The following is a 23,236-nucleotide window of genomic DNA, read 5'->3' as shown; positions in this document are numbered from 1 at the left end:
CAAAGAGATATTGCCGAAGTTAAGTTAAATATGGGGGAAACCCAACTAGTGTCAGAGGATGACTTGGTGGTGTAGAAAAATCAAGCACACTGAAATTTTGGTGTCAGAATTATACACATTAAAAAGTAAAAACAGGTGAAATTATTTGTAATAATATACTATCTAATCAAATGTGGTCAAAACAGTAAGTTTTATAAAATATTAATGAGATATTTTATATTCTCTTTTCTCATTGAGTCTATAAAAGCTGATGTGGATTTTATACTTACAGAACATCTCATTTCAGACCAATTCACATTTCAAGTGATCAACAGCCATCTGAGGCTCATGAAAACCATACAGGAAAGCAAATATGTAGGCCACCTTTATCTCTCCTTTGAGAAATTGAACACTATTTTTTTTCCTTCTTAAATCAACATATTGCAAATAGTCTCTTAGCTTGAATGACTACAGAATGTATATCCATAGCCAACATTATGCTTTCTTGTGCCTTGAGAAGAGCCCTACATACGATAGATGCTCACAATTATTTTTTTGATAAATATGTGAATGAATTAAAAAATAAAGTGCCCTAGCAATGAATACTAGTTTTCCTTCACCTAAAATTTTCTACATTTCATGAATTCACAAATGATATTTCCACTGAATATAGAATTTTGACAGGTTCTTCCCTTTTGTGCTTAAAATATGTTGTACCATTTCCTTTTGGCTTCAATGGTTTCTGAGGAGAAATCTGCAGTAATTTGAAGCATGATTTCCCTATATATGCAAAAATCATGCTGTTTTTCTCTGCTTTTAAGCATTTTTCCTTTTCATTAGATTTCCATTTAATTTTTATATATCTAGGCATGTATTCCTTTGGGTTTATCCTGTTTGGATTTTTTGAGTTTATTGACTTTGTAGTTTATATCTTTTCAAAACTATATTATTTTTCTTCTCCTTCTGGGATTCCATTGAGGCAAATGTTACATATTTTATTTTGTCTTGTAAGACTGAGGATCTCCTTATGTTTCTAATCCTATGTTTTCTCTTGTTAGTTCATACTAAATAATCTTCCGATATTTTTCTTGCAGTGCCCAGACTTCTTTTAGTTATCTCCATTTTGCTATTGAGCTCATTCAGTGAGCTGTTTTTTAAATCATTCATTTTTTAGTTCTAAAATGACTTTATTTCAATACTATTTTTCATGGTTTATTGGAGAATTTGTAGAATCACTGTTTCAAAATTTTTATCACAAAATCTCAACATCTGTGTCATCTCAGTATTATTATTTGCTAATTTATTTTCCCAAAGCAAGTTGGAATTTTCTGGATTCTTCATATCCAGAGGTATTTTGGATTGTTTAGGTTGGTTTCATAGTTATTTCAGGCTTCTCAGGATATATAACATCATACCACAGATTGGAGGGAGGGGGCTTAAACATCAGGAATGTATTTCTCACAGTTCTGGAGGCTGGAAGTCCAAGATGAAGGCGTTGGCAGGGCTGATTTCTGATAAGGCCACTGTCCCTAGCTTGCAGCCAGGCTCCTTCTTGCTGTGTTTTCACATGGTCATTTCTACACACACATACTTCTGTGTATCTTCTTTTTATAAGGTCACCAGACCTACTGGATGAGGCTCTCACCCTTAAACCTCTTTAATACCAATTCCCTCCTGAAAGACTTTATATAATACAGTCACGTTGGGGTTTAGGGCTTCAACATATGAATTTTTGGGAAATACAAATCAGTCTATAAAAGTAGTATTCAGGGGACGCCTGGGTGGCTCAGTTGGTTGGACGACTGCCTTCGGCTCAGGGCGTGATCCTGGAGTCCCGGGATCGAGTCCCACATCGGGCTCCCAGCTCCATGGGGAGTCTGCTTCGCTCTCTGACCTTCTCCTCGCTCATGCTCTCTCTCACTGTCTCTCTCTCTCAAATAAATAAATAAAATCTTTAAAAAAAAAAAAAAAAAAGTAGTATTCAGAATTCTGGTTTCATCCTCAATGTTCCTATTTACTTTCTAGAGTTCTCAAATAACTGACCCATTCATTGTATCCACGCTTTATAGTTATGATCAACAAGACAGAGTTGAGTATGCTTATCAAGTATAAAGAATATTCTCTCTTCCTTTTTAAGTGTTTTTATAATAGGAGTATTAGTCCTACATGTGTGATATAGGATGTAAAATATTTTCTTCCAGTTTCATGACTTAAATAAAAACCTGTTATGAAGGGTAATATGGGTGGCTGAATCGATTGGGCATCTGACTTCAACTCAGGTTGTGATCTCAGGGTCCTGGGATAGAGCTCTGTGTTGGGCTCCCTGCTCAGCAGGAAGTCTGCTTGTCCCTCTATTGCTCTCTTCCACTCGTGCTTGCTCTCTCTCTCTCAAGTTAAAAAAAAAATCTTAAAAAAATCTGTTATGAAAAGAGATCACTGGATCTGATAGGATTAAAAATCACTTATATAAGTTACCTGTTCAATATCCTGCTATCTCGGTTGCTTGGGCTGTTGACTCTAATTATCTTTTCATAAGCTCATCTCAGCCACATAGTTCCATTGTCATGTCTTGGAACTGTAGGATACACACTGTAAAATTATGATTTCAAACATCTCCCTCTATGAACATCAGCACTTCTAGCCCACTTACTCTTGTGATACTAATCTATCAATTTGCTGACCCAACTGAGATATTCCCTTACCTAGTTTATTATTTTAAAAAATATCACCCTGTCCTCATGTCATCATGGATTCCCTCTCCTGACTTGGAATTCATAGCTCAGCACTATAATGAATCCCTCTGGAACAACTTCTTGGCCTTTCTCCCCTACCAACACCACAACTCTGCTGGAAGCTATCTGCTTCACCTGTATGAATATCACTTCCTTCTTAAAACTGTAGGTTTCAAACCATCACTCATAACAACCTGAGAAGCTTCCTAGAGGTCCAGGACACTTGTTTTTCCATTTCTCAAGATGGGCATTCTATTCTTAAACTCCTTTCCTCAAAATTTTAGCAGCAACCTCCCCAGTGTTCATTGTCTGTTGATGACTTTGCCTCATTATTTGTAGAGAAAACAGTCATGAGCACTTTAAAATACCTTCTTCCTATCACCAGTAACTCTACTCCTCTATCTACATCAGCACATACATACCCTTCATTCCCTCTCTTATTAGAGGAAACACACATCTACTCTATCTAAAACAAACCTTCCATTTGGACTATAGAAACACTACCTCTTTCCAAAGCCTACTATGTTTTTACACATTATAAACCTCTGTCTAGATTCATTATAAATATAAGGAAAAAACCCTTAATATCATCTCTAAAACACAAAATATCAGTGAAACTAAAACCCTCCCTTGTTTGATTCAGTTCTCTGTTTATCTTCTGTTCATCTTCACAGAACATTTTTCTTTAAAATGATACTTATTTTTACTGTGTCCTCATCCTAAAGAGTGGGAAGAGCTAAATTTCTCACCAGCTATTTTCTGTGACTTTCATTTAGTTCAAATCGTTATTCTCATTTTTCCTGCAAATGTTGGCTCTTACCCTCATATTTAATGTTATTCTGATCAGAGACATTGTCTCTGATCAGAAACAGGACAGAAACTGTGTTTATACATGTGGAATTCCTTCAATGTACTCAATTTACCACATATTCTAAGCCCTTAATTCTCATTACTGCCCCATAGTAGCTTCGATTGGGTTATCAACTGTATGTGTCATGTAAACACAACGGTCAATTCTCTATGACCATGTTACTCAACCTATTTACTCATCATTACAATAAATAAAGCATTCTGAGGATACAGAATGTATCCCTAATTTGTATTGAGGTACATAATAGTAATCCTTCCTTTCTTTTTTTTTTTTTTTTTGAATCAAGATGTGAAAGAAGTTTTCAACAACATTTGACATGAATGATCATTCTCATTTTAACTTCTAAGGTTTCTCTGACCCTATAATTTCTGGTATGTTTCCTACTATACATTCATTGGCTCTTCCTTTATTTTGTCCTTTATAGGCTTCCTGCTAGATATTTCCAATGTACATATTTAACTTATGTCCTACTGGAAAATCTGTTTTCCAATATTATATAGCTCACGCCCTATGTTACAGCCTTACAGAAATATACTTCAATTTTGACCTCATCATGTTAAATGTTATGAACATAAAATTCACTATTCTTATTTTTTAAAGAAGATTGATTATCTTTTTAAAAGATTCAAAATTAAAATAATGTCTTTCAACATTTATTCACTTACCATTTTTGGTAATTTTCATTTTTTGTTGATGTATACCCACATTTCCCTTTGGCATAATTTTTCTTCTTTTTGAAGTGTTTCTTTATTTTTACAGTTTAGATCTGTTGGAAATTATCTTAACTTTTGCTGGTTTAAAAAAGTTTGTTTTTCCTTCAATTTTGGAAGACATTTTCTCTAAGAGTATAGGTTGACACTTTCTATTTTTATTTTTAAGAGTTTAAAGATATCTCTGTTTTTTTCTGTCTTGATTCTGAAAATAAGTCTCCTGAAATGATTCTGACAAAGTTGAATATTTATGTCCTTGTACCTAATACATCCTTTATTCTCTGGAATATAGATATAGATAAAGATATAGATATAGATTTATCTCACCACTTTTCAGAAAATTTATTAAGACCTTTATGTAACTTTTTCACATTTTCTCTTAGAGTTTCTTAGATCTTGAGGTTTTATTTTTTTTATGACATTTGGGGAAAATTGCCCATCATTTCTTTAAATAATTTTCTGTTCCTACTGTTCAATACTCCAGTTTCATATATACTGTATTACTCTATATTTTCCCATCAGTACTGAATACTCTCTTGGTTTTTGAGTCTTTTTCCCTTTATTTTTATACTTTCAAATGGTTTGTCTAGTGGTGTTTTCAAATTTACTAATTTGTCTTTGGCAGAGTCTGATCTACCATCACTGCCATTTGGGAGAGTTTTCATTTCAGATACTGTATTTCAATGTCAATCTCTTTATATTGTCTATTTTCTCATTCTGGTCATGTTTTCTCTATATTCTTGACCGACAATTTTTATAACAGGTGCTTTATGGTTTAATGTCATCATTTCTGTCATTTCCAGATCCACTGACCAAGTTTATTCTAAATGTGGATCATACTCTCTTGCCTCTGCATTGCTGGTAAGTTTTGATGGGATGCCAAATGTGAATTTCATGTCATTAGGTGTTGGATTTTGTTGTGCTTCTTTAAATAGTGTAGACTTTTATCAGCCATATAATAAAGTGATTCATGATTAGTTGGATCATTTTCATATTTTCTTTAAGATTTTGTAGGATGACTGATAATGAGATGCCCACCTGCTATCTGTGGATTATAAGGTCTCTTCATGGGGGCTGGTGGGGACAGAAATACTTAGGTCCTTTGTGAGCTCTAGAAATTTATGGTTTACCACATTCTGGCAATTCTTTTCCCACTCTCATGCAGTTTCTCCTCATGCATGTGCAGATCATGCCCTTCAACTGAGGTACCCAGGACCCTTCTCAGACATCCAGAGCTCTCTTTCTGAAACACTCTTCTCTCATACTCAGCTCTGCAAATGCTAGCTGACTCTGTTTCCCTGATATGCAATCCCACCCCTCAATTTAGCAGGATTTTGGGGCCGAGTTTGAGTTCCCCTACTTATTGGGCAGCCTTACAGCTGTTTTCAGGGGGTAAGTTGGGAAAACTGTAGGGCTCAGTTCATTGATTTCCCTTTTGGTGGGGATCACATCCTTACAATGATGTATTGCATATTGTACACTGTCTGAAAATGGTTTTGTATATTTTATTTAGTTTTCTAGTTATTTATTGGCAGAGTGGCAATTTCTGGAATAGTTTAACTTTCCTAGGCAGAAGTAGAAGTCCCCCTACTTGATCTATAAATGTTGGGATGCTCCAGAGCTAGGCATTGAGTTTTCTCTACTTACTTTTTATACGGTTTCTTCTAAATGATCTTATACAGCCCACTCACTTTGAGTCTTATTTATATAGACTCAAGTGTATATTTCAAGAGCCAGACTCTTCTCTCTGCTACATTATATTCAACCACTTATTTAACATCTCATCTATTAACCCTCTCAGGATTATTCTGACCACAACAGAACTATTGATTCTTTGGCCTACAATACACTGACTCACCATTCCCACAGATATTAGGACCAAAAACCCAAGAGTTGCTCCTGACTTCTCTCTTTAATTCCCATGTCCAACCCAACAACAAATTTTGAAGCCTTTGCCTCAAAAATATATTCATTTTACATTGATATTTTCATTGCTATAAATTCAGATCAAACTCACAAAATTAATCAAATAATGTCATCCCCCCTTAACACAATTTTAAGATACAATGACATCAAATGTTTTTTATGACTTCTAAAGTCTTTTGTGATCTCCGAATTCTGTTCCTTAGCCTTCCATTTACTACGATCAAGCTACATGGGCCTACTTCCTGTCTCTGGAACACAAAGTTCTTCTACCTCAGAGACTTCATACTTACTCTTCATCTCTTCCAAAGCCTCTTCTAGATCCTAGTATGACAACACTTAGGGGACAATTTATGTATGTATCTTCTCTGTGCAGAGACTGAAAGAACCCATACTTGCCACTTTCCATAACAACCCTGCTTTTATCCTCTATATTTTCACCGCATTTATCAATGCTTCCTTTTGTGTTCATTTGCAATTTTTCTATTTTCTTCAACTAGAGTGAAAATTCTTCAAGTGTTGAGATGATTTATTTTACAAATCAATAAATTATCAGTGCTTACAAGAGTGCCTGGTGCATAGTGGGAACTAAATTCATACTTATTGAATACATGAATACATAATTATATTTTATTGTAGAAGTACAATATATAGATGCATAAAGCACTTTGATATAAAAAAAATCTGCCTATTGTGGGGTAACAGTTTTGATGGGAATTTTCTGTTAATATACAAAATAATTTTTCTGAAAATGTTATTCTGACTTTTGATTAGAACTAAGCCAGGAAATGAAAAGGCCTTGTTCCAGTCAGGCTCGTGGAAAGAATATTTTTCATGATATTGTCATATTTAAAATGTAAAGAAAGTTATTTAAATACACTGTATTTATATTCTTTCATTATTTCCTGCCCTACAGCATAATTATAGAGACTAAAGAATAAAAACCTTTCAGGAATGTTTTTAAAAGAGTATTTTATTCACATCTCTTACACAGTAATCCCAAATTATAACAGTTCAAATGAAAAGTGTTTTTATAACTTATTTTTTAACCTATACAACTATGATTAACTTGTGTACTTTCTCTCTCTTCCCACATCTTGAAGACTGAGCTTGTCATTCGTTTTATTTGTATGGCAGTGTTTCTTATTCTGAATTTAACATGTTTAATTGGCTGAACTCAACCCTTCTTTCCTCAAATCACAAGGAGTGTGGCAAGGTTCTGAGTGAAGTGTGAAGCTTCCCTGCTTGACCCTTTTATGATTTTGATAAGTTTATTGACATTTCTAGTGGGCATGCTTATTAAGAGGCAACTTCAAGTAAAATAAACAAGTTAAACAAGTCACACTGACTCTCATCCTTTTCAAACAAAATCATTTGTCAAATAGATGGAAAGAATATGAAGTATCCCCAGGAATTTAGAGGAATTTTTTTTTCACAAATATGTAGCTTCAACTATTGCCAACATATATATTGAAATAAGACCTATTATAGTAGAAAGAACAGATACTTTGGAGCTAGAGAAAATAAGGATAAGAAATGGGGATTTGCTATCATTAGAACTTAATCAAGTTGCATAATTTCTTTGAGCTCTAGTGTATGTAGATATAAAGTATGAGAGAATATCTATGGTGTATTGTATGGTGATGAAGATGAAATGAGTAATGAAAGCAATCAGAAGACAGGCTGATATGCTGTTAAATAATCAACAGTTATCTATATTATCACTTTAATGTCTTCCTTTTAATCCTGTTTTGTGAAAAAGAGAGAAACATCTATTATTGGGTACATAGTTAACACTTCAGTAAAATAAATCAATTTTTATGCCACTATTAAGGGTCAGAAGAAGTGTTAGAAAGTATCACAGGCTGAAAATTTGACCTCTTCTTGCCTAAAATTTTGCTTTTCCTTGTTTGGTTTTGTACTGTACCTGGTAAGGGCTGACATTGGGGGGGCATTCTGAAAATATCCTTTTGACAAATACTTGTTAAATACTTATTACCCAGAAAGATCTGTTAAAATATCCAGTATCCATTTATCTATCTATGCATTACCTCCTTCAACATGTACTTATTGATTTATTTAGTAATTTATGCTAGTAACTGGGAAGGGCTAGAACTGCCATAAAGAACAAAAAGCGAATATCCTTGCTTTTTAAGTTTCATATTCCACCATAAGAAACAAGTTTTGTCTCTCTCTGGTATTGAAAAGGTGTCAAATGGCAAAAAAGTGGGAATGCTATTCTGGATAGTAGTCAGGAAAGCCCTTTCTGGGACAGTGACATATGAGTGATAACCCATAGATAGTGAAAAAGAGAATGGGACATAGTCCCAGCTTCTGGTCCAGTGCATAAGACAGGCATAAGTGATGATAAATTATATGATGATAATCATCATATAATTGATGATAATCCTCATCATTACTGTGACAGAGTGTTAAATGGAAAGTTTTGACTGAGGTGCCAAGATATAATAAACATCAGATATCAAATGTGTTCTGAGATGGATCAAAATGCAATTTTTAAGGGAGGTATATATTAGCAAGTTGCAAAGGTCCTTGAAACTCTCACTCTTATCAAGGATGGGGAAATTAAAATAATGTTATGAGGATGATTATGGGAGTAGGAATTTCATAGAATATGATGGAGATTTTAGCTAAGAACTTTGGAGAAAGTATCACAAACTGGACACTGAAGGATAGTTTTCTGTTTTGCTGTTTCTTTTCTGGCAGGAAAGCAAGGATCAAGAATCAAGGAGAGAAAGGGCATTTCAAGCAGATTCAATGAGTCATACAAAGTCTGTCATTTGTAAGAACTTGTTATGTCGCAACAGTAATCAGGTGTGAGGTCCAGAGCATCAGCAAGAGGACTGAATGGGAGCCTGGAGTCAGATCTCAAAAAGAAATCATAAGAAATTTTATCTATAGGTAATGGGAAGCCAGTAAGAGTTAGTCATGTGGGTAACAGTTAATTTCAGGGTATGTAGCATTCCCCTTCGAGATGGTGCCATGAACTTAAATATCCATAGAGCTTAAATATTCTCTCTAAATGAAACATCCTGCAACCTTTTGACCTCATTTTGTTTTTCAGTCAGATTGACCTAAGGTGACATTTAGGGATTTGGAAAAAATTGTAGGCTTCCTCATGGAATTTACTTAAAGAATCTATCAATGCAATAGGCTTCAATAAACATGCCCACACAGGCTTCACAGTGGTCATTCCTTCCTTCATTGCACCTTGCCATCTGCTTAAGGCACAAGAATTTTCTTCATATCCCTCAGTTAAAATGCAGTAGCATTAAACAGTGCATTACCACAGAGGATGGTGGAGGTAAGTTGAGTGCTAGGGTGTTATTCTAATGATGAACTTCAAATGCTTTGCCAGGCAACTAGAATTCATATTTAAGGATCTTCTTAATCCAATTTCAGAGATAGGCAATTTTAAGTTTTACAGCAGTCTGTGCAGGTTTCCACTTCTGGTTCATCCTTCCTTGGGGCAGAATTTAGCTGTTTCAATCTCATGTGAATAGGGCTCTTTAGGGCTATTCCCCAAACCTTAGGGAGACCTGAACACCAATCCCTTAGCCCTTAACCTGGAGAGACTTTAACACGTCTCTAACTCTGGACTCAGGTTCCCATGCTAGAACTGGCCTTAGTTCTAAGTTCAAAGTTCTTAGTTCTTAGTTCAAAGCAGATCCTCAAACTTGGTTCCACAATGCTATGGACTGAATGTTTGTGCTTCCCTGAAATTAATTTATTGCAATCATACCCTTTCTACTATGGTATGACAGGGGGAAACAGTGGGAGGTCATGAGGTCATAAAAGTGGAGCCCTCCTGAAAGAGATTAGTGCCTTATAAAACAGACCCTGGGGAGCTCCATACCACCATCCCCCAATGTGAGGACCCCACCTTCTGGTTGGGGTCTTTAAACCAGGAAGCTGGTCCTCCCAGAACTGGACTGTGCCAGCACCCTGATCTCATAGTTCTGGCCTCCAGAACTGTGAGAAAGAAATTTCTCTTGTTACAAGTCACTCAGCCTCTGGAGTCTGAATGGGTTAAGACACACACCCTGAGACTTTGGACTTGCACCACCCAATCTCTGTAATTCCCGATCCTCTTCAGCCACAAGAAGGTGGTTTTTTAATTTTGTCCTGCTTTTCTAATTTGGCCAGCTTATTAGGACTGGGGCATACTATGCACCTGGCCCATTCCATAAGATGCATTATCCAGAGATACCTTATGTTAAATGCAAGTATGTTAATGTTAAATGTTAAATAGAGAAGCAAGAGGCTTCTCTACTTAAGTCTATTCCATTAGTATCCATTGCTTTTACAAAAAACATTTTACAAATACGTTTAGATCTATAGAGCTTTTCCTGTTCTATACTTACAAATCTAACCAGCTACATTTTGTGCTATTGTCTCGCTGTGTGGTTGAGCAGCCTAGATCATCCTTCAAGTTCTTGGAATAACTGTGCTTCCTAGGGCCAGGCCTATACACACGCTGGCCCCTAAGCCGGAGATGTGCATCTCTCTTTCTCCATGTCATTAATTAGTATTTATCCTTCAGATGTCAGATTAGACTGCTTCCTCAAAGTTGCAGGATATCCCCATGTATCCTTTATTACATCCTCTTAAATAAACCCATGCTTTGTATCACAGCACTTTTCCCAACTGTCGAACTGTGTTTACACTACACGTCTCCCATGTTAGAGGCATGCCCTGAACCTGTATGTTTTGTTTTGTTTTGTTTACTATCATGTCTAAAGCTTCCTTAGCATGTCATACCTTCCTTAGCAAATTATCAATTCGTATTTGCTAGATGAATAAGTGAATGAAAGGTGATGCACAATGAATAAATGCCCAAAGTCAATAGAACTTGGACAAAGAGTAGTAAGTAACAACTAAAGGCTAATTTGGTGATATTTTCTGTGTTTTACAATATTTGTAATACTGTGTTGCCCATTTATCTAGCAAGCACTTCAGCAAACTGCTGAAGAGGACAGCTTTTAGAGCCTATCTACCTGGTTCAGAACCCCAGGTCCACACCTCAGGAACTTTGGGATTTTGAACAAGTTAGCAAATCTCCGTTCCACCTCAAATTTCTCATCTGTAAATTGGGTATAATAGTATAGTTCTCACATGCTTATCAGCAAATGTAATGTAAGTTGAAACATGTACAGTGCTTTCGAGCATAGCCTGGCATACAGTAACAATTGTTATCTAAGATTATTTACGGTTTTCTCACTAAGTTGCTGATATCAAATTTCCTGAAATTTTCAGGGTAAAATTATTCTTACAATTTTTTTTCTTTGGGGCCATTACACAGATACTTCTTCAAAATCAGAATTATTACAATAGTTAATACCTTTATGCCAATAATAATCCATTTTGAAGTATGTCTTTGGAAGTAAAATTAATGGTGATTTTTACATAATACGGTTCCTCTGAGTATTATTTATAAGTTTTTGTTACCTATTATAACATAGCAATATTATCAAAAAGAACGTGCATTTATTAAGTCACAGCTCTGTCAGTCAAGAGTCTGGGTGTGGTTTAGCTGGAGCTCCGCTAGTGCTGACAGCAAGGTTTTTGGTTCAGGGCTAAGGGTCTCCTGGGGAAAGATCCGTCCGTAAACAACACGGTTAGAAGCATCTAGTTCACTCTCAGCTGCCAGACTGTGGACTTTGATTTCTTGCTGATCATCAGCCAGAGACCACCCACGGTTCCTTGCCATGAGGTCCTCTTCTAGGGCTCTCATAGCATGGCAGCGTGCTGTGTCAAAAGCAGCAGCAGAGAATCTTCTAGCAAGACAGATAATCTTAATGCTGTCTTCTGTTGGTTAGGAGCAAGTGTCCTGTGCCTGCGCTGTAGAGAAGGAGACTCCAAGCTGTGACCACCAGGAGATGGCATTAATGGGGACCACCTTAGAGACTGCCCACCACACAGTGATGATCACAAATACTCAGATGTTGAAAAATTGGTTTACTATATTATGACATGAGCACCCAAACGTTAAGAATTAAAATGAATATCTGAACACATATGAAATAGTCATGGTTTTATGTCAAGTTATAAAAAAGGTAAAAGTGTCTATTTAGATACTTTATATATTTTATATTATATAGATAATAATTTTATTTTATATTTTATGCTAATATATATTTATATATTATAGTATAATATATCATATATAAATATATATTTATGCTAATAATATATATTTATATATGTTATATTATACTATAATATAGTATAATATATTTTATGCTAAATATATTTTAACATATTTAGATAATATATTATTATATAATATATATATTTTATACTAAATAATATATTTAGATAATACATTATTATGTAATATATATATTTTATGCTAAATAATATATTTTATGATAATATATTTTATACTAAAGATATTTTGGAAGTAAAAGCTTCAGAACACCAGGCTTTGCTTGACAATGTTATTTTTTGTTTGCTTTGTAATATTTCCCTCATTTTCCAACTAATATATGATGTATTATTTGCACAATTTCAAAAAATATAAATTTTACCCCCTCCCAAAAAGATCCTGAACTGGCTTTTTCCAGAACTCTTTATTTCTTCCTGTTTGGGATGGCAGAGGATTGACAGAGATCCTGAAACCTATGAATCAGCAAGCCTTTCATTTGTGCTTGTCAAATGTCAAGAAAAGCTGAGTACTTGAAAGAAATTCAGTGACCCTTGACAGCTCCCTGCCTTTGCAGCGAAATCTCAGCAGGACTGAGAGAAACCTATCTGGGGCAGACATCTCATTTTCATAGCAATTAAAAGCATTGAATACAGAACCAAAACATCTTTAGGTAGAAAAACCCCTCCCAGGTACAGGCTCAAGAAACTACTGACTTTTTATGAGGGTCCATGTTGTGGATATACTTGAAATATACTTTTTATAAATGTTTCCTTATTTAACATGTATATGAAAGACACACAGAAACTCATTAGATATAAGCTAAATTACTAGTTTTGATGGATATAAAAGCACACAAAAGTTACTTCTCTAAAAAGAAGGCGGCTGTGGGATTGTAAGTTAAAAATTCTTTTTAACTAAGAATTATTCTCAAAGTTAGTGGGAATGCTACGCACCTGAAAATTATGGGGCTCACTCCCCAATGTTGTGAAATAATGATATACTTAATTCCCTAACAGATTGATAAGAATTATATATTTTATAAAGTAAGTTGCTTAGAAAGAGTAAGTGAATCAAATTTCCATACAACAACATATATTATAAAATAAACTTAAAACTTTGAAAGTTCCTGATTGGACATTTTCAATGTTCAGAACGTTCTTTGGAATGTTCTCTAGAAAACTACTTTTGGTAGCTTTTAGAGTTGCTAGTTTAGTATGGTTATTAATTTTTTTTCCTTTTTCTTCACATTGAGGAAATCCGTATCCGTGTCCACTGAATACCAATGAATGCTGGGAAAGCTGCAGGGACATAACGTGCATCTCATCCACCTTTTCCAGTCAGTGGGAGAGAATCACCAAGCAGACCCGCAGAGGCTTCAGCGGACGCATCATCCTCATGATGGAAAAGCTCAGTCTGAGAATCCACATTTTATTAGGTGGCACCACACCTGCCAGTTACCACAGCTCAGTGCACTGAATTTCAGGCTGAAAACTGGTTTATGCCAGTGATTTGGGGAGGGGGAAACTTTGAGCTCACAGAAGTAGGTTTTGATTATCGTCGAATGTAAAGAACTGATAATTTTCTCCTCAGAGGTTCTCATTACACAGCCCCATGAGAAAAATGTCAGGAAACAGCAGATAAGAAGAATAATTCCTATCTGACTTCCCATGCAATACGTTAGAGTAAATTCCCAGTAATAGAAAAAATTATTATAATCTGTTCGATAAGGAACATGAAAATTACTGTTCCTATTTAGTAAGTGGCCTTTTCTTGCATCTAGTTGGGAAAACGTGACCTTCAATACTGTTTGGAAAGGAAGCTGGGTGTATTAATTCCTGCCTTTACTGTCTTACCAGTTTCGTTTAATCTCAATACATTCAACAGTAGCAATCCTCAGATTTTACTTAATGCTCTAACGGATTAAGTTCATAACTTCAAAATTGTTTCACTTTGCATCTAGCCAGTTAATATTTTCTGTTTTTAATTGGTCTTTATGTTGTAAAGGATCACCCACAGGTGGATATTTCCCTTCAGTAGGAGATGTTCTGAAGCCCGTAAATACCGTCTGGCCTATCGGAGCTTTGAAAAGGGAGCACAGATATCCAGAGTACACAGACAGGAGAGGAATTTATTATTACCTCTATTTTACATGGGTGGCTTTGAAGAGTACTTAAAGGGAGTAGGAATTAATTAAATTTAGTAACAGGTATCTGGTGAGCGCCTGTGTTTGCCCACATACTTTGATAGGCTATTATAGGTTATGTTTAATGACCAAACCAACTGGTAAGGTGGTAGCTTCATGCCATCATTCCACGGTGGAGAAGTGGGAACACAGAGAAGTCGCAGAGTCGCCAGAGGTAGAAATGGGCTTTAAAACAATGTGTATCTTGCCTTCAAGGCACCAGCCTAGAACTTTTTAGATTCTATAGGATATGTACAAAAATCTCTTCATCTCTCAAATAAAAGTTTGGTTGATTGAAATACTCCACACACTACTGGACCATCTTTTTATAAATCTTCCCTCTGTGGTTATTTAACCTTTTTCTCCCCCCCAAATATGCAATTAAAAAACTAACATATGGGGCGACTGGGTGGCTCAGTGGGTTGAGCTGCTGCCTTCGGCTTGGGTCCTGATCTCAGGGTCCTGGGATCGAGTTCTGCATCGGGCTCTCTGCTCAGCAGGGAGCCTGCTTCCCTCTCTCTCTCTCTGCCTGCCTCTCTGCCTACTTGTGATCTGTCTCTGTCAAATAAATAAATAAAATCTTAAAAAAAAAAACAAAACTAACATATGTCGCACTTTCATAAACCACTGATAGTAACCTACATGGTGAATATTTGGGCAGATTATTCACCAAACCAATTATTAAAATTCTGTATTGAGGTATTACATATTATGCATCAGGTTAAAAGTGTTTATGGCAAAAGAAATTAAAAGCTATTCTATTGGCCTAATCACACTTCCTTGGGGTAAACAAACAAAAAGAAGCAAATATGTTTATAGGAAACCAGATTTACAAAATGTGTCCTGTGTATAGTGGCATTCAAATCTGGTATCTGTCCTTATGTTAAATAAATGAAGCAGTAATATTAACAAGTGAATTTATGCAAGGTAAAGAAGTACATTTAATAATAGAAAGTGGAATAAACACTAAAGTATAGTCAGTTCATCTCTTAGATTATTCCAACTTCAAATACCTTCTCTGTTAGCTGAAACTGGTCAGAAGAATAATGCTAATGGCAAAGAAAGCCTTGAGAGTTGGCTCTTCAATAGAATCTTAAAATTGGACAGAAATGAAACATGCAGACATACTTCCATGTTATTCATCTGTAGCACCAAATGATGATGACTATCATTTATTGACCACCATTTTGTGTGTCAATAACTTTCTCTACAACAGAGAAATGGAACTGATTAAAGGACTCTTCCTTCCGCACCATAGCATTAGACCAACCCGGAGAGCAAAGTGTCTAAATCTTAAGTGAAAGTCAAGCAGATAAATAATTTCTCACTTAATTATTGTCACACCATAGAAACACAATACATAATTATAGATAAGTAAGTTATTGAATAAATTGAGAAATTATTATCTCTTTAGACCATCATGGGTGAAAAGCATATGTCAGGGGCTGGCCTAGGGTGCTACTGTCTAGCTCCATTGTTGAATGTCCTACCACAGAAAATCCTATTTGATATTTAAAAGGAAAATTACTCAATAAACAAGTTCCTGATGACTGAATGCACACTCTATTTAAACCACTAATTCACAGTTTTTCCTCATTGCACCTCTGTATATTTTCCTATCTTCAGAGTGAGGTCCAATCTCTATCCTGATTATCCCTTGGTGTCATTCTGTTGCTGAGTTTATCACAAAGGAATTTAAAATCTATTCCATAAAAAGTATGTTTTCCATGAGAAATAAATAACTTTGTCTTAGTAAAGAGACCAGAGTTCAATGAAAAAGTAGAAGAAGGGGGCACCTGGGTGACTCAGTTGGTTAAGCATCTGCCTTCGGCTCAGTTCATGGTTCTGGGATTCAGCTCTGCATTAGGCTCCTAGCCAAGCTTCTCCCTCTCCTTCTAGTACTCCCCCTGCTTGTGCTCCCTTGCTCTGTCAAACAATAAATAAAATCTTAAAAAGGAAAAAAAAATGAGATAGCTACTTGCAGAAATTCCTAAAATCAGTTCAAAAAGTTTGATCAGGATAAAATACTCCTGTTCACTAGGTTTCAAACAGTAATTTATGTCAGTCTAGCAACAAAAACCATCTTGTAAAATCTAAAATTTGACACTGAATTTTGTTGTCAAAGTGTGAGAGAAGTTTTGTGCTCCGGCTGACCCTCTTCTGTTACGTATATGTGTGAAAATAAAATATATGTAAGCATTAGTGTGAGAAAATAAAATACATGTAAGCATTAATGTGCAGATGAAGAACAATCTTCCTTTTGTAAATGAAAAGAGGCCGGAAAAAATCAGACCATAAAGTATAAACCAGACCATACTGTCAGTGGTTATTTTGGAAAGATTATTATTCCAACAAAGGGACTTTTGGCTTTAGGATCACAGGGAGAAAGAAGACAAAAATCTGAGCCTATCTGAGGCACAGAATTGGAAATAAGACCCTACTTTAATCTGAAAAAGTCAAACATTTTAAACTGAGTGAAAATATTAACTATGAGGGAAAGCAATTCACTCTATTCAGTGGTACAGAAAGAAACATTTTTTGGTTTTGGCCTGGACTCTTGGTTTAAAAAAAAAAAAAAAAGGTAAAACTACTAAGTATTTCTTTTTTTCTTTCTCTTTCTTTTATTTTTTTAGAGAAAATCTCTTCTTTTTTTTTTACAATAGCTTTTTTAAAATTTTTTTATTTCTTTTCAGTGTAACAGAAGTCATTGTTTTTGCACTTTTTTGCACCTTTTTGTACTTTTTTACACCCAGTGCTCCATGCAATATATGCCCTCCTTAATACCCACCACGTGGCTCCTCCAAACTACTAAGTATTTCTAACAATGGGTCTGGTCTGGTAGAAAGCTCAAACTGATTATGTATTAAAATGAGAAGGTTTATACCATTTCTATTATTACTGTTATTACTACTTGTGGACATTAACTAAGTAGTTGCTATTTACTGGGGCTGTTTCATGAAGACCCGGTAAAAGTAACTATGTTTACTCTGCATATGCAGGAACTTAGCCTCAGAAGTCAGTAAAGAGTCATCATAAAGCCTGTCATCTGTGAACCCTAAAGCTTAGATTAGACTTGTCCAGAGCACATATTAATGTGAATTTGGACAAGCACTTTACCTTTGTAGGCTTATATCTCCTCAATTACAAAGTGTGAATAAATAATATGTAGCTCAGGTGAGTGCATGACTAGTTACCTGGTTGCCTATGGTTACCGAGAGGATAGGGCACAGAGGTAAAATCTAAAGCAGAACTCTTTGGGAAAAACTCCCAGCATTCATCATATGAACAACGGGATATTAATAGCGATTCATATGCCCAGAAAATTCCATGATGAATATGATCAATGAAGTTGGCATAAAATTCAAATAATCAAGGCAAAATTCTATGCTTTAAATATATTTAGCGGTAGATACCAAACTGCAACAAGGACACTGAGGCATGTTCTGAAAAAAAAAAAAACATGAGCTCTACAATGTCTCTTAAAAAGTTCTGACTGAAACTAATGCTACAGGAGTCATTTTATAAACCTCTGTGAAGTAGGCCGAGTGAAATATCATTCTCTCATTAACCAGGTGTTTGGATATGAAAGTATACTGGGACAACTGTCTTGAAATATCACATATATTTGCCATATATACTACTGGGGAAAAGTTCATCTATTAAATATAGAAAATCATAAAAAGGAAATAGGCCAACTACGCACAATGTATTTATATATTTTACTTCCTGTTCTAACTTGCAGATACTATTTTTTATTATGTAATCAAAGAATATTTTGAATTTTGTAATTTCCCCTTAAAATTAGAGTGGGCTTTTTGTATATTATAATATGCTTTAAGTAAACATTATTTTTTTTAAGATTTTATTTATTTATTTGACAGACAGAGATCACAAGCAGGCAGAGAAGCAGGCAGATAGAGAGGAAGGGAAGCAGGCCCCCTGCTGAGCAGAGAGCCCGATGTGGGACTCGATCCCAGGATCCTGAGATCATGACCTGAGCCGAAGGCAGCGGCTTAAGCCACTGAGCCACCCAGGCGCCCCAGTAAACATTATTTTAATGGGTACATGTTCCGATAGATACAGCTTATATTTGCATACTATATTTTTTAAGACATTTATTTTAGAGAGAATTTGAGAGAGAGAGAGTAGGGGGCAGACAGAGGGAGAAAATCTCCAGCAGACTCCCCTCTGAGCACATAGTCCTATGTGGGCAATAATACCACCCATGAGATCATGACCTGAGCTGAAACCAAGAGGCAGGTACTTAAGGGACCAAGCCATCCAGGCACCCCTGTATACTACGTTAAAATTACTCTTGCTTTTTTTTTTTCTGGTTTTCTGGTTTATTATTACCTACTACAATATGTATTTGTAGTTAAAGAAAATATTTCCATATAAAAACTGTTAGGTACTTCCGATTACTTTCTCAGGATAAGTTTGAAGAATTGAAAACCCATGTAGGTTGACGTGTATGAACATTCTTAATACATAGTACCAAAGTTGCAAGGTTCTGTCTGTACCACCAATCAGTAAGATAGTTCAGTATCAAGTATCAAACACTTAGATAATTTGGTTCCTCACTTGACCACAGTTTCAAGTAAATTAAGGAGATCAGCTTTGTATAGCAGCTCATAAGGTCTACATTTAGGTCTTACCTAATTTGCTTCTGTAGTTTTAACCACATTTTAAAAACATACCAAACTGCAAATATAAAATGCCCAGAACAAGATCATTCGTGTGACTACTCAGAGTTAATGTAAATACAGTTCAACAACTCGAAAAAAAAAAAAAAAGCAGGTTCAGTTACACCTGTCTTACATTAGGAGTATTAATATGTAATTTTATTTAGGTTTTTGGTTTGTGGAACATCACTCTTAAATCCGGTTACTGCCTTTGCAGACACTTAGGATTTTTGAACCCTCTGTTGCTACTTACTAGATGACATAACCCTACACTTTCAGAAACAAGATTCTGCAGAACAAAGAAAAGTGCAAAATAAAATAACCATCGAAAGGAATGATTCTACACAGCCATAAAAGGTCAGAGAAAATGCCACATATAAGAGAAATTCATAGATCTTAATTCTTGTTATTTTGACCAAACTCAAAACTGCCTTTTAAATTCTTAGGGAGACTAATGCAAATTATATATGCTGGAAAGAAATAAGAACTATTACAAGTCATCAGGAAATCATTTAAAAACTGGAACAGAATAATCTTTGATAAATTATAAGGAGTATTCCATCTTTAAAGGAGTTAGCATATGAATTTGATTTTAGTGCTAGTGCTTATAAACATTAATTTCATTATGAAAGGTTATAATTTACTTTCCCCCTAGGGAAGAAAACTCTGTCTTGGATTATATCTGCATTTCTTTTTTAATAGCTTCATTTCATTCTTGACATGTAAAGTATTTATAGTGTTGGGAGGTCTGGTATTTTTGCGCTGGTTTAGTAACAGCTGTGAAATCACATCCTGTTAACGTTCACACCCAGGAACGCGGGGACCCACACAGTGGTCCTAGATCAATTATGAAGATCCAACAGTGACATTCTAAAGTTTTGTGTAGATATTGGCTTTTCTCCAAAAAGTACTACTTCTAAGAAGGAGTTAGTACTTTTTATCTGGAGAGGGTTTTTGTTTGTTTGATTTTAACTTTTATAGAATTCTCAAATGGGAGCCACCTAATTTCATTTTGATCATAGAGTGGGCTTCGTTCCCGAGTTTGGTCTCCTCTTTTCATTTACTAGGGCTGCTGCCCTGATTATTTCTTGTGTGGTCTACTCCAGTTCTTGCTAGTTCCCCACATCCCCATCTCCCGACCTGTACTACATCTGCACTGTTCAGCTACTGTCACAAAAAGATGGTGTAAAGAATCACCCAAAAATGTCATGGCTGAAGCTACAATTTTTTATTACTCAGCTGTCAACTTTGGGTAATTCATGTCACCTCCTCCATGCAATCTGTTCTTCCTGAACCCCCCAAAATATCAACTGCCAATGCTCTTCAGATGCTCCCCGAGCTCCCCTGTTGTGCATGTTTCTTTCAGAGCAGGAATTAATTCAAAATATTTATCTAATGCCTGATGGAATAGACATTTGGAATAAATTGATAAACAGAACAAACATTTCTGCTCAGTGTTTTAATTACTGGATTTTTTGTCTCTCTTCTACTCTCATATTAAAAATTTCTAAGATTACTTACTTACCTTATATCTGCAGGACCTAGCAGAGTGCTTGGAATATATTTGGTGCACAGTGAGTAAATGAGTGAATGAATGAATATACATATGCTGTAGTTTTTCAATACCCCATCTGTGCTGTGATATACCTAGCACATTTCATGCTTGGGTGGGTCATTTTTTGATCCTTTATTATATATTAAGAAAATAAATTTCAGTAACCATTCCAGAAAATATAAAGTTAATCTGTAAAATACATATTACAGGAAACAAAGGGGAAAACTAATAAATTGAGACTTAACATATATTAATTTTTCAAAAAAAGGTATATATTTGTCTGTCATGATAATAACAATACAATTTCTACTGACCTTTTCTGTAAGTTTTCAAATATGCAGTTACTTTAAAAAAAAACCCTCATTTTCTATTTAAAAGGTATTATTCCAGTTCAGTAAAATATTTTTGCAGTTAAAATTTGCACTTAGCAAAGTCAGTATGCCACGGTTTGCATGTAACACTATTGTAAGCAAGTTGCTTTTATTATTTCTTTCAAATTCTCTATAGACAACACCCTCATCATGTACACATGGAACAGACGCTCACTGCCTCTGCTCTCTTGCCATATCATGGTGCCTGTGTAAGGATGAAAAAAAATCATATATACACATCTAATTAGTCAGGGAATGTAGAAATGATAAAGTCACTTTTAGAATATTGAAACAAAGTTACCCTCTGAAAATAAAACTGATCAAATCCCCACAAAATGGAAAAAAAAAAAGAAAAAAGAAAAAACAAGGTCCTATAGGGAAGCACAGTCCATCCCAAAGGATGAATTGTCAGGCCCTCTTGAAGATAACCATGCTCTGCTCCACAGAGTCCTGAGAAACCTCCCTTCTTCTTGTGATTCAGCTGGATTAGGCTCTCTTTGCATGAGGTTCTTTGATGATGACTAACAGAAAGGGGACCTGACAAATAAGGGTTTATTACCATTTATTAAGCATGGTCAAAACACCTTGATGGAACATCATTAGAGTCAGAAAAAGAGATATGTTTAACTATCGACCTTGAACATACCCATTTTAATGCTTTCAGTTTGTTGCCCATCAGAAGGGGAACTCCCATGGGGCAGGTTTCCAAAAAGAGAGACCATCCGAGTGGAAAATAATCACAAGATGACTGAACCAAATGTGTATGTTGGAGGGGGGACCCCAGTGGACAGAGGAATGAATCGAGGGCACGGACTTGAGGAGGTGCAAAGGAACATTTGAAAAATCAGGAAGATGAGAGAGTGTGGCTTGTTCTTACCACATCATTTGTTGAGGCTGTGTGGGGGAGGTGAGGAGAGACTGTGAAAAATGCTTTACAGTGGTGACAGGAAGCTGACTATACAGTAGCCCACGTGACAAGCCAAGAAGTGTGGATTCTTCCCTAAGGCTAGTGGAAAGCAATGGGTGGTTTTGGCCAGAAATGACATGATGAGGTTTTGTTTCCTTCGCTAGGTGCATCTCCAACTGTAAATCAACTGGCTTTCTAGTTTCTAAGTGAGTAAACACTGACAATGTGTGGCATGGATAGTCCCTCAGAGCCTAGCTCATGTCTGGATTAGCAGGGGGAAAGTCATATTTCTGATTACCCTCCCTAAGGCCTTACCTGTCTTTGTCATTTCTATAGCTGTAACAACATATATTTCAAAATCACTGTCATGTCAAAATTTTCTGCATAACAATGACTGAGAGATATAAAAAATAACTTTACTAAAATGATTTGTGAGGGGCGTTAACACTGACATTATCTGTGCAAATTCTTAGTTACCATAAGGATTTTTTTCTTATAAATACTTGGTAATAAGACCTATGTAAATAGATTTGAGATCAATTTATATATGAAAAAAAAAACTTTATGTGAAGTTCACTGCCCAATCCTATAGAGAGCTTACCATTGAAAGAGATTAGGAGAGGTTCATAGATGTTTCTTTTATTTCTTATAGAACTAAATGCCTAAATACATGAGCTGGACAACTCTCTATTTTGGGTATTACAGATTGTTCTATAGTCAGACAAATTTTTTACATTTTATTACCAAGTGAAGAAAATTCTAGACCCAACATCCTCAGGAATGAGCCCTGTTCCAAGTTTGTAATTACAATTTGTCTAGGTCCTACAGATCCTTGTAATAGAGTTCCTTTCTTTCTGTAGTAGACTTAGAAGAACTTTGTCAGATGATGCTGTGACTTGATCATGGTCTGTGATCTGGTCGCCAGAAAAGATAACAATGGGGTCATACGTTGCCTTGTATTGTGTTGGTCTCTACATCATCTTCATGAGATGGCTACGTGTTAGCTCCTACCAGAAAGAAATGGGCCACTCTTGCAGGGCTAAAGAATCTAGAGAGATTTCAGATTTTGAACTCTTTAGGTATCCCAGTTTCAAGTCTCAGATCCACTCCTTCCCATTGAGCACCCTAAACCTGACTTTATGGACTTAGTTATGA

Source organism: Neovison vison, chromosome 8 (genome assembly GCF_020171115.1).
Source record: "Neovison vison isolate M4711 chromosome 8, ASM_NN_V1, whole genome shotgun sequence".
NCBI lineage: Eukaryota > Metazoa > Chordata > Mammalia > Carnivora > Mustelidae > Neogale > Neogale vison.
The sequence above is the reverse complement of the archived record's forward strand: the minus strand, read 5'-3'. Positions refer to the sequence as shown.